This window comes from Stegostoma tigrinum, chromosome 30 (genome assembly GCF_030684315.1).
Source record: "Stegostoma tigrinum isolate sSteTig4 chromosome 30, sSteTig4.hap1, whole genome shotgun sequence".
Classification (NCBI taxonomy): domain Eukaryota; kingdom Metazoa; phylum Chordata; class Chondrichthyes; order Orectolobiformes; family Stegostomatidae; genus Stegostoma; species Stegostoma tigrinum.
In genome coordinates, this window is record NC_081383.1 from 34,738,630 (window position 1) to 34,750,064 (window position 11,435).

Below are 11,435 nucleotides of genomic sequence, written 5' to 3' on the forward strand. Positions count from 1 at the left end.
TGAAACATGTCACACACTCTACCACCAAAATGATTCAGCATTATCCCAGACTTGTCACACCAGTGCCACAAAGTCTCTTTGATGTATGTAGGTACACCTTGTGCACAACCAGATGTTAGTTGCTATCACTTACAATAGTTTGGAAAGGAGCAGATAAAAGCACCATTTGAAAAACAACACAATTACTGCATTGTTTCATTAAAATATACTTTAATTTGTAATTCTGACCTTAAAAGTGTCAAGATTCAAGGCATTACGAGGGACCATTTAGGCCATTGTGTCTGTGCCAGCTTGAGGAAGATTTCCTTACAGAGTTTCTTTTGTATCTGTAACAAAGTACATCGTGTGGAGTATAACAGATATTGAATGAAAGACTTGTATTTATGCACTGATGTAGATTATCCTGTCAGTACTCACAGTATGTCAATGATACAATGAGTGGAATTTTCCCCACTTTGAGGTGGTAAGAATGATGATGAGCAAGATGACTTCATCGGGGAAAAGTCCAAATACCAGATTCTAACCTTTGAGAAGCGCTTGTCCAATTAGGTTCTCAAGTGTTTGAAGGTGAGTTCACAATCCTGTCATTACAGAGTGAGAATTTATCACTGCAAATGAATCCCATCACTAGCCCAACTTGCCTTATTAACATTGCCACTCCCAATCTTTCTCCCCATGGTTGGTGAAAAATGTCCTGACAAAACAAAAACTTGGCTGGGTGAGTAGAGTGGGTATCTGGCAATTTGTCTTGTCCATTGCAGAATGGCTTGGCCCATCACCATGTCAAGACTTTAAGTATGTACTTTGGAAGAGGTATGCTGCAGGAGGTATATTCTTGTGGCAGGTCGGTGTGTACTGAGGGATAGGAAGGCATCTATGTAACTGTAGAGAATTTTCATAATGATATGGAGGCAGATATCTTAACCTTCTTTTTAACCACATACGGTCTTTGGCAGTGAGTTAGAGGCAGGCAGCCTCTATCATTTTGTCTGTTTTGTACCACAGAAGGACGGCTTGTGGTGGTGGGTAGCAATGGAGAGCAAATAATATCAGTCACAGTGGACATGTCTGACATCAGCATTAGACCTGCAGCATGTACCAGTAGCTTATACGCCAAACATTGTGCATAGGCCTGATAACATGGTGATGTGTGAAAGTCAAAGTGGGTTAGTTTTTAGTGGAACAAGAATGGACTTCTTTTCACGTGTTCAAGGGATGGGGTCATCACTGGCTGAGCAAGAATTTGTTGCTCATCTCAATTACCCCTTGAACAGAGTGGCTTGCTAGAACCACTTCAGAGGACATTTAAGAGTCAACCATGTTGCTTCAAGCCTGGGACCATGTGTAGACCAGACCAGGTAAGGATGGCAGCCTTTGCAAAGGGCATTAGTGAACCTGAAGAGTATTAACAATAATCAACAATGGTTAAATGATCACCATTAGACAAGATTTTCTTCAATCCAAATTTTGAATTCGGCCAAAATTTGACCATGTTGAGACAGTCAAAGCGTGACACAATGGGCCACAGAAGTGTCTGCATGTACTCTGTTCATGTCTCTGTGTTCTATGTGCAGTGATGTTAGCAGCAGCACATATGCAGGCAACTCACACCCTGGCTGCTGCTTACACCCCAGCAGGCCAATGCACATCTCCACACACCACAGCAGCATGCCTTTCCAGAGCTGATGGCCATGTGCAATCATTACTGTGTCCCTGGAAGGTGGTGGAGCAAAGTGCAGGAGAAGGCCTGGACTCCAGGAATTGCCTCTCAGCTCTGAGAAAGGTAGCAGAGTGTTTGGAAGGAGCTGGATGTTGAGGTCTTGATTTTTGAAAGCCATCCATGAGATCTTCATAAGGCAATTACTTCAGCTCAAGTCCAACAATTGTTGACTCTCCTCTTCATTGGGTCCTGCCACCTTGAGCCCTGGATCAATTCTGGGGGAAAGTGAGAAACAATCAGCAATGTTATCTGTCTTTGTCATTGCTATCACTTTGAAATTACTTATTGGGCCTCTCCGAGTGTGTCTGCTGTCTGGCCCACCTGCATCTGTTGAGTACAGCATTCAAAACCTTGCAGTATAGCCCAGGCAGTATCCCACATTATTGTACTGCACTGCATCCTTCACAATTCAAGCAAAGAGAGTTGTCCTGGATATGGAAGAAATGGGATAGCAATGCCATTCCTCTGAGGATGAAGATGAGGCTGAGCATCAGAAAATTGACCTGGGTGGCTGTCTGCAAGATGAGGTCACAGACAACTCTATCGCCAACTGCTTCCAGGATGACCAAGCTGGGTTCAGGTGTTGTTTAATTGTTTGTGAATCTAAATTAGTTTTCTGCTCTTCGCCTTTTGTCTTGCAGATTGAATGCTACTTTGTGCATGTTAAGGTGCGAATTATATCTTAGGTTGAACCAACATTAAAGTATCTATGAAGACCCTGAACTTCATCATTGTTAGATAAAAAGCAGCAAAGAGATTGTACTCTTATAACAAAGATTGCTCTGAAACCGTCCATCAGGATGTGATGAGATAGATCTGTTGTCCCTTCCCTCATAAGTCACCAGGTTGAGACTAATTGTGAGAAAGCTGCTTTGTTCTTTACTCTGTTTCTAGCCCTTCAATGCTTCAGAGTGCACAGAGACTGTAACATGGCTTTGACAGTCTTGAATTCTCTGGCAGCACTCAGCTTGCAAGAGGCAGCACTTTGTGCAGCTTTTCTCTCAGGTGCTGTGCTGTATGGGACAGAGAACATGTCAGCTGCCCATTGACTATCTCCACAGCCTCGAATGTCACTGTACTCCTTGGAAAAGCTCGTACATTGGAACAACATTTCCTGACTGTGAGGTGTGGAATCATGACTGATTCTCCACTCTCACCCAAAATGTGGGTGTGAAGTGTTGAAGGATTGGTGCCAGCCAGCCCCTGACACATTCCCTAGGCATGGTATTTAGGCTCAATGTCCTCCAAATTGATATGCAACATGTTGGCTGCAGTCCTTGAAGTTGAGGATCCCTGATGTACGAAGCTATCCACAGTCAGAGTTAACGTTGCTTGGATGGAGACAGCAACATCTTACATCCTTGGGATATACAAGCAGGCCCCTCATCTTTCACATAATGTAACCGGGTCCTATCGCAAAAATAATACAACAGCAAACACTGTAACAGGTGAAAACATATTTACAGAAACAAAAGCAAAGTACCAAAATTATTTACCAAAATTCACTGGATTCTGGGGTGGTTCCCATTGATCGGAAAACAGCCAATGTTACACCACTGTTTAAAATAGGAAGTAGACAAAAAGCAAGTAACTACAGGCCAGTTAGCTTAACTTTGGTAGTGGGGAAAATGCTTGAATCTATCATTAAGGAAGAAATAGCAAGACATCTGGATATAAATTGTCCCACTGGGAACACCCAGCATGGGATCATGAAGGGTAAGTCATGAACTAATTTGGTGGAATTCTTTGAGGACATTACTCTCATGGTAGACAATGGGGAACCTGTGGATGTGGTGTATCTGGATTTCCAGAAGGCATTTGACAAGGTTCCACACCAAAGGCTGCTACATAAGATAAAGTTGCATGGTATTACAGGTAATGTATTGGCATGGATAGAGGATTGGTTGACCAGTAGAAAGCAAAGAGTGGGGGTAAATGGGTGTTTTTCTGGTTGGCGGTCAGTGGGTCGTGGTTCAGGGGATCAGTGTTGGGACCGCAATTGTTTACAATTTACATAGATGATTTGGAGTTGGGAACTAAGTGTGCTGTGTCAAAATTTGCAGATGACACTAAGATGAGTGGTAGAACAAAGTATGCAGAAGACACTGGAAGTCTGCAGAGGGATATGGATAGTCTAAGTCAGTGGGCAAAGATCTGGCAGTTGGAGTACAAAGTTAATAAGTGTGAAGGCATCCATTTTGGTAGGAATAACCGCAAAATGGACTATGTTTTACATGGTAAAAAATTGCAGCACACTGCTGTGCAGAGGGACTTGAATCACTGTGCATGAATCACTGAAAGTGGGATTGCAGGTGCAGCAGGTAATTAAAAAGGCAAATAGAATTTTGTCTGCCATTGCTTGAGGATAGAATTTAAAAACAGGGAGGCTATGCTGTAGCCGTATAGGGTCCTGGTGAGGCCACACCTGGAGTACTGATGAAGGGTCTAGGCCCAAAAGGTCAGCTTTTGTGCTCCTAAGATGCAGCTTGGCCTGCTGTGTTCATCCAGCTCCATACTTTGTTATCATGGAGTACTTTGTGCAATTTTGGCCTCCTTACTTGAGAAGAGATACACTAGCACTGGCGGAGGTACAAAGGAGATTAACTCGGTTGATTCCAGAGTTGAGAGGGTTGGATTATGAGGAGAGACTGAGTAGACTGGGATTATACTCATTGGAATTTAGAAGAATGAGGGGAAATCTTATAGAAACATATAAGATTATGACGGGGAATAGATAAATTGGAGGCAGGGAGGTTGTTTCTGCTAGCAGGTGAAACTAGGACTAGAGGACATCGCCTCAAAATAAAGGGAAGCAGATATAGCACTGAGGTCGGGAGGAACTTTTTCACCCAAAGGATTGTGAATCTGTGGAATTCCCTGTCCAGGGAAGCAGTTGAAGCTACCTCACTGAATGTGTTTAAGGCAAGTCTGGATAAATTTTTGAACAGTAAAGGAATTAAGGGTTATGGTGAGTGGGTGGGTAAGTGGTGCGGAGTCTCAAAAAGATCAGCCATGATCTTATTAAATGGCAGGGCAGGCTCGAGGGGCCGGATGGCCTACTCCTGCTCCTAGTTCTTAAGATCTTATGTGCTATGAATTCAGCAGATTTCAAATAAAGTGCTGGCGAAACTAGCAAAGATCTCTTCCCTCGGGGAGGGGAGTTCAAAACCACAGGGCGTAATTTTAAAGTGGGAAGGGAAAGATTTAAAAGGGGCCTGAGGGGCAACTTTTTGACACAAAGTGTGGTTTATATGTGGAATGAACTGCCAAAGGAAATGGAAGATGCAGGTACAGTTACAATGTTCAAAAGGCATTTGGACAGGCACACGAATAGTAAAGGTTCAGATGTATATAGGCCAAACACAGACAAGTGGGACTAGCTTAGTTTGGGAAACTTGGTCAGCACAGATGAGTTGGACCGAACGGTCTGTTTCCATGCTATATGACTCACCTGTGGAGAGGAAAGCAGGGTTAACATCTGAAGTCCGATCTGATTGTTCTGCAGAACAAACATGATAGCATTTTTATATTGACAAAGCACCTGTTCCACCTATGTGCCTGAATACGTTTTCTCTTTCTTCTCTAGTTCATTCTCTCTGCTGCGGGAGAAAGAGCCTGTTCTGTGTTTGGCCGTGATGCTGTCGCACCCCCCTCCCCCCCATTGATTTCAGCCTAGAGAACTCATGACCTGCTGACAGTCTCCTCAGATGCAGGCCCACCATCCTTAACTTGAAATGCCACAGACACTGGAATCTCTGAGATAGGGGCCCTTGGGAAATACCCTGTCATACTTGAGTGTCACGCCCCTCCCTGTGGCTGCTCCTGAGAGAAAGTAGTACCTAGAGTGAGATAAAGGTTCCTCCTTCCCCTTTCACCTTACCATTGACAATGAGAATCCATGGTTAAAGTGATAGAATGCAGGTCCGAGAGCATATCCAGAAGCCTACTTAACCTTCATGACCCTAAGGTGGTCACCACCCTTTCCACAAATACAAGTAGGCACTCACATGTCAGAACCACCACAGTAATGTGAATGTTAAAGGACACCTCCATCCCTCAATCCAGCCTACTGAGTTTTTCTGGGGCACCTGTCTGATGTTCCTGTGCCACTTTCTGCGGGTTAACATCTGGGATCAGAGACATGGGGGCTAAGCAGATGCCTGATCTCAGCCAGTCCTCTGAGTGTGAGAGACCTTGGGCACTTCTTACTCCACTAGCTGCAGGGACGTGTCAATGATGTGCTCATCAGACCGTGTCCCTGAGTCTAATCTCAACAGAGGATGTGGTGAGGATTTCTAAACTGCTGGAGGGTAGAAGCAACCAGCTGGCCAGTGGCCTCTGAAGGTTCAGCCTTCCTTCTCAGACGTGAAGCTGTTTTTGAGGGACCTGAGCTTTTTTTCTTGTAAAGGCTCCCTTGATGCTGCAAGTGCCAGGACAAGAAGGGAGGGGGAGTGAGTTCAAGAAGATGGAGAAACAATTGTGCAGAATACGATCATGCTGGTGATAATCAGACAGCAATACAGCACAGTGGTTTATCACTTAATTGGTTATTCACTGCTGTCTCTCTGACATTGGACCTGGACTTTACTGACTTGCTCAACTTAACACAAGAAGTGAGGAGCTTGGTGTCTACCCACAACTCCTCAACCCACCTCAATCCCCACCCCATCAGGTGAAGTGTTTACCTGACGAAGGAGCAGCACTTTGAAAGCTTGTGATTTCAAATAAACCTGTTGCACTATAACCTGTATCTTACTTGTGTAAGAAGTGTGTGATTGTGAGGGTGAATAACCCTGTGACATGCTGGATAATACACATTGGAACTTACTCACTATCATACTTCGACTTCAAACAGGAAAATCCCAGCCTCAGTTTTATAAGGATCGTTATACTGTATAATCCAAAATATAACCTTGCACTTTTGTGTCTGTCTTACTTTAAAGAAAATGTCATTTTCACATTATTAGCAGATTATTTCTGGCATGTCTTTTGATGAGTCATACGTTGAGCTGTTTTACAATACTAGGGCAGTTGTGCTGTGTGACACCTCTGCTTCAGTTTTCAGGGGTTATACTGTATAACACTTAATCTATGTAGATCATTATTTCATATCAATAGTGTATAAGGTTGCTGACATGGAATATAAGTAATCTGTTTGAATGAGGAGGACTTTAAAGGCAGATTTGATCTCATCTACATCCACTCAACATTCCCAGCTGTAGCCAAATGTCCTGAAGCCATTTTTTAGCAAGTGGACTACTTTCTGTCTAAATTCAACATTGACGACATGCTCCTGGGAATTTCAGTTAAAACACAAGGAATTGACCAACAGCCTGGTAAGCTGGTATCCTTCTCCAGAGGTCCCAGAACATTGCTGTCAGTCTTCAGACAATTTGACTCACTTCGCTAAGGGTCCTGACAACATTCTGGCAATAGTACTTAAGACTTGCGCTCCAGAACTCGCCACGCTCTTAGCCACCCTGAACCAGTGTAGCTACAATGTTGGCATCTATCTAACAATGTGGAAAATCACCCAGGGTGTCAGTCCAGTCTGCCAAAAAAAAGACAATACTAACCAAGCCAGTTACTGCCTCATCAGTCGCCTCTCAATCATCAGTAAAGCGATGGAAGGTATCATCAACACTGATTGATTTAATGTCCTGTGTGTCAAAGTACACTGAGAAGCTTCATTTACGACCAGTACAGGCAGATTATAAAAGCAAGGAAGTACAGATCAGAGGTTGTAAAAAGATTTAGACAGAGGTATACAGTTTACATTGCACAAGACATGTGCAGGGCAAGATCAACATTAGTAAGATCAGCATTATTTGAGGTTCGACTGTCCAATCATCAGTCTGATGACAGTCAGGAAGAAGCTGTTCCTGAACCTGATGGTGCATGTGTTCAGGCTTCTGTATCTTCTGCCTGAAAATGAGGTTATAGAGGAGCATTATCAGGGTGTGATGGGTCTTTGATGATGTTGGCAGCCTTTCCGTGGCAGTGAGCCATGTGGCTGGAGTCCGTGAATGGAAGGTTGGCCTCCATGATGGTCTGGGCTGTGCACACCATCTTCTGTAGTTTCTTACAGTCTTGGGCAGAGCAGTTGCCATTCCAGGCCGTTATGCACCTGGATAGCGTGCTTTCGATGGTGCATCTGTCAAAGTTGGTAAAGGTCCTTAAGGGCATGTCAAATTTCCTGAGCCTCCTGAAGAAGAAGCATTGTTGTGCCTTCTTGACCAGTGTACCTACATGGGAAGTCCAGGACAGTTATTGGTTATCGTCACTCCAAGGAACTTGATGCTCTCCACCCTCTCAACCTCGGTTATGTTGATGTAGATGGGGGTATGTTCTCATCTTTTCTTTCTAACGTCAATGATCAGTTCTTTAGTTTTGTCAACGTTGAGAGATAGGTTGTTCTTATTGCACCACATCACCAAGGTCTCTATCTCCTTTCTGTATTTTGACTCATCTTTGTTTGATATCTGTCTGACTACAGTGGTGCCATCAGCAAACTTGTAGATGGCATTTGTTTGGAATTTGGCGACACAGTCATGGGTGTACAGGGAGTACAGTAGGGGGCTGAGCATGCATCCTTGGGACACTCCAGCGTTGAGTGTTATTGTGGAAGAGGTGCAGTTGCCTATCTTCACTAATTGCGGCCTATGGGTCAGAAAGCTGAGACCAAGGTCTGGAGGGGATAATTGTGTTGAAGGCAGATTTGTAGTCAATGAGCAGGAGTCTGACATAAGTGTCCTTGTTGTCCAGATGTTCCAGAGATAAGTGCAGGTCTGCTCACTGATGCTCAGTTTCGGTTCCATCATAGCCAATTCACCTCCTGATCTCACTACAGCCTCGTTTCAAACATGGACAAAAGAGCTGAATTTCAGAGGTGAGGTGAGAGGGACAGCCCTTGACATCAAGGCTGTTATTTGACTGTGTGGCATTAAGAGCCCGAGCAAAACTGGAATCAATGGGTAACAGATGGAGTACGCTGCTAGTTGGAGTTGTAACCACCACAAAGGAAAATAGTGGTGGTTGTTGGAGGTCAGTTATCTCAGCTCCAGGACATCTCTGCAGTAGTTCAGGCTAGTGTCTGAAGCTCGACAACCATCAGCTGCTTCATCAATGACCTTCCCTCTGCCATAATGACAGAAATGAGAATATTCGCTATGATTGCACAATGTTCAGCACCGTTGCAACCCCTCAGATACTGAAGCAATCCATGTCCAAATACACCAAGACTTGGACAATATCCTGGCTTGGGCTGACAAGTAGAAAATAATTTGTGCCACATAAATGCCAGGCAGTAACCAACTTCAACAAATGAAAATCTAACTGGTACTCCTTGACCTTCAACAGTGTTATCAACCATGAATCCCCCATTATCAACATCCTGGGGCATACCATTGACCAGAAACTCAACTGGACTAGGCACATAAATACAGTGACTACAAGATCAAGGATTCCAGCAGAGAGTAACCCACAGCCCTATTCCCCAAAACCGCTCCACCATCTAGAAGGCACAAATCAGGAATGAATTGGAATACTCCTCACTTGCCTGGATGAACGCAACTCCAACAATGCTCCAGAAGCTTGACAGCATCCAGGCCAAAGCAACCCACTCTACTAACATGCACAAACATCCACTCCCTCATACACTGATGCACAGTAACAGCAGTGTATACCATCTACAAGATGCACTACAGAAATTCACCAATCCTCCTCAGACATCACCTTCTAAAACTATGACTAATTCTTTCCAGAAGGACAAGGACAGCAGAGATATAGGAACACCACCAAACCAGGCACCATAAGACATGACACAAAAGTGTAATACAAGTCCTGCTTGAGCTGCTGGGTCTACAAATATCATGGGCAGAGGCATCTGCCACAGTTAGGCTAGGGAGGACAAGGTCAATTTTTTTTTTCCGCCCCATGTGTTTGTTCTCTCACTGTCCACTCACCAGTTTGGCAGATAAGTCTTTCAGGCCTCAGCCAGCATAATCATTATTAGTCCTACTGAGCCACTTTTGGTGGTGGATAATGAAGGATCTCAAACAAAATTCAATCTGTTCCTTTGCCACCAAGTAATTTTCCCAAGTGCTGTTATAAAAAAGGACTGATTCATCAGGTCAAAGAGGACATTGGGTTATAATCACCTTATCCTACATATTCACATGGCTTCTCAAAATGAGACTGCCAAATTAGTGATGCTTTTGAGCCGTGGACTCATGCCCAGTGGTTGACTCATTTAACATTAGACTCTCATAGTTGGCAGAGAGATGTTCATCCATCACCCTGGACTAGATTCATACCCAAGTTCCAGAGGTGATGGGACAGTTTGATAACTCAAATCCCAGCCCCTTCCCGATTTTAACAAAAGCCATTTTAAAGAAAACACAACTTTAGAGATAACTGACCTCCAACAACCACCACTATTTTCCTTTGTGGTAGTTACTGCACTAAAGCAGAAACCAGAATGAGATACTCAGGGTGAAATCTTCTGTGCTCATTGATTGTGAGTTTGGATGCAGGAAGGTGGATGAAACAGTGATGTACCCAAAGCCTGCCGCCTTCCTTCCTCCAATGCAATAAAGTTCTGGACATGCAGTTCCATTGGCAATTAAGGCCCTTAAATGGCCAATTAATGGCCAGCTAAAGGTCTCACTCCACTGAGACCTGCTGCCCTATGTAGGGTAGCTAAAACTTTGTCATAACTGTGGGAGCCTTGATCAAAAGAATTCAGAGAAGTGGAATTTTGAGCTGCCGAAAGACGTCACCCCTGACCTTGTCACCAAAATCCCCCTCACCACTCTTTCAGTACATACAAACCTGTCGCAAAACTACCTCTCCCCTTCTCCCATCATCATTTATTTGTGGTGTGATCCTGGAGCTCTAGTAGGCATTTTGCCTTTAACAACCACTGCCCCCCTGGTGGCACTGCTGAGCACAAGAGTGACTGGCCACTGATTGGCCAGCAGTTCTCAGGAGGCAAGACTTTCGCCTGGGGCTGGCCCACCAGTGTTCTCCCCAAGCTCGACGGCCTAGTGGCTCAGTACATCTTCCAAACAGGAGGCAACATGAGAGATAATGGGAACTGCAGATGCTGGAGATTCCAAGATAATAAAATGTGAGGCTGGATGAACACAGCAGGCCAAGCAGCATCTCAGGAGCACAAAAGCTGACGTTTCGGGCCTAGACCCTTCATCAGAGAGGGGGATGGGGGGAGGGAACTGGAATAAATAGGGAGAGAGGGGGAGGCGGACCGAAGATGGAGAGTAAAGAAGATAGGTGGAGAGGGTGTAGGTGGGGAGGTAGGGAGGGGATAGGTCAGTCCAGGGAAGACAGACAGGTCAAGGAGGTGGGATGAGGTTAGTAGGTAGCTGGGGGTGCGGCTTGGGGTGGGAGGAAGGGATGGGTTAGTAGGTAGCTGGGGGTGCGGCTTGGGGTGGGAGGAAGGGATGGGTTTAGTAGGTACCATGAGTCTCTTTCCAGGTCAGCAGATGGCAGACAAGGTCCCACCTTGTAGTTACTGTTTGTGCTCTTAATCAATGCAATAGATCGCCAAATAAATGACTTTGTGATCAGGGGACTTTGTTCAAGCATTTGTATACCTGCTCACTTCCCCAACATGTCATCAGTTCATGGTTTGACCCTCAGTGAAATTTCAACCTCTATTATTGACTTCAATGTGCTTTTGAAATCCCTTAAAGGG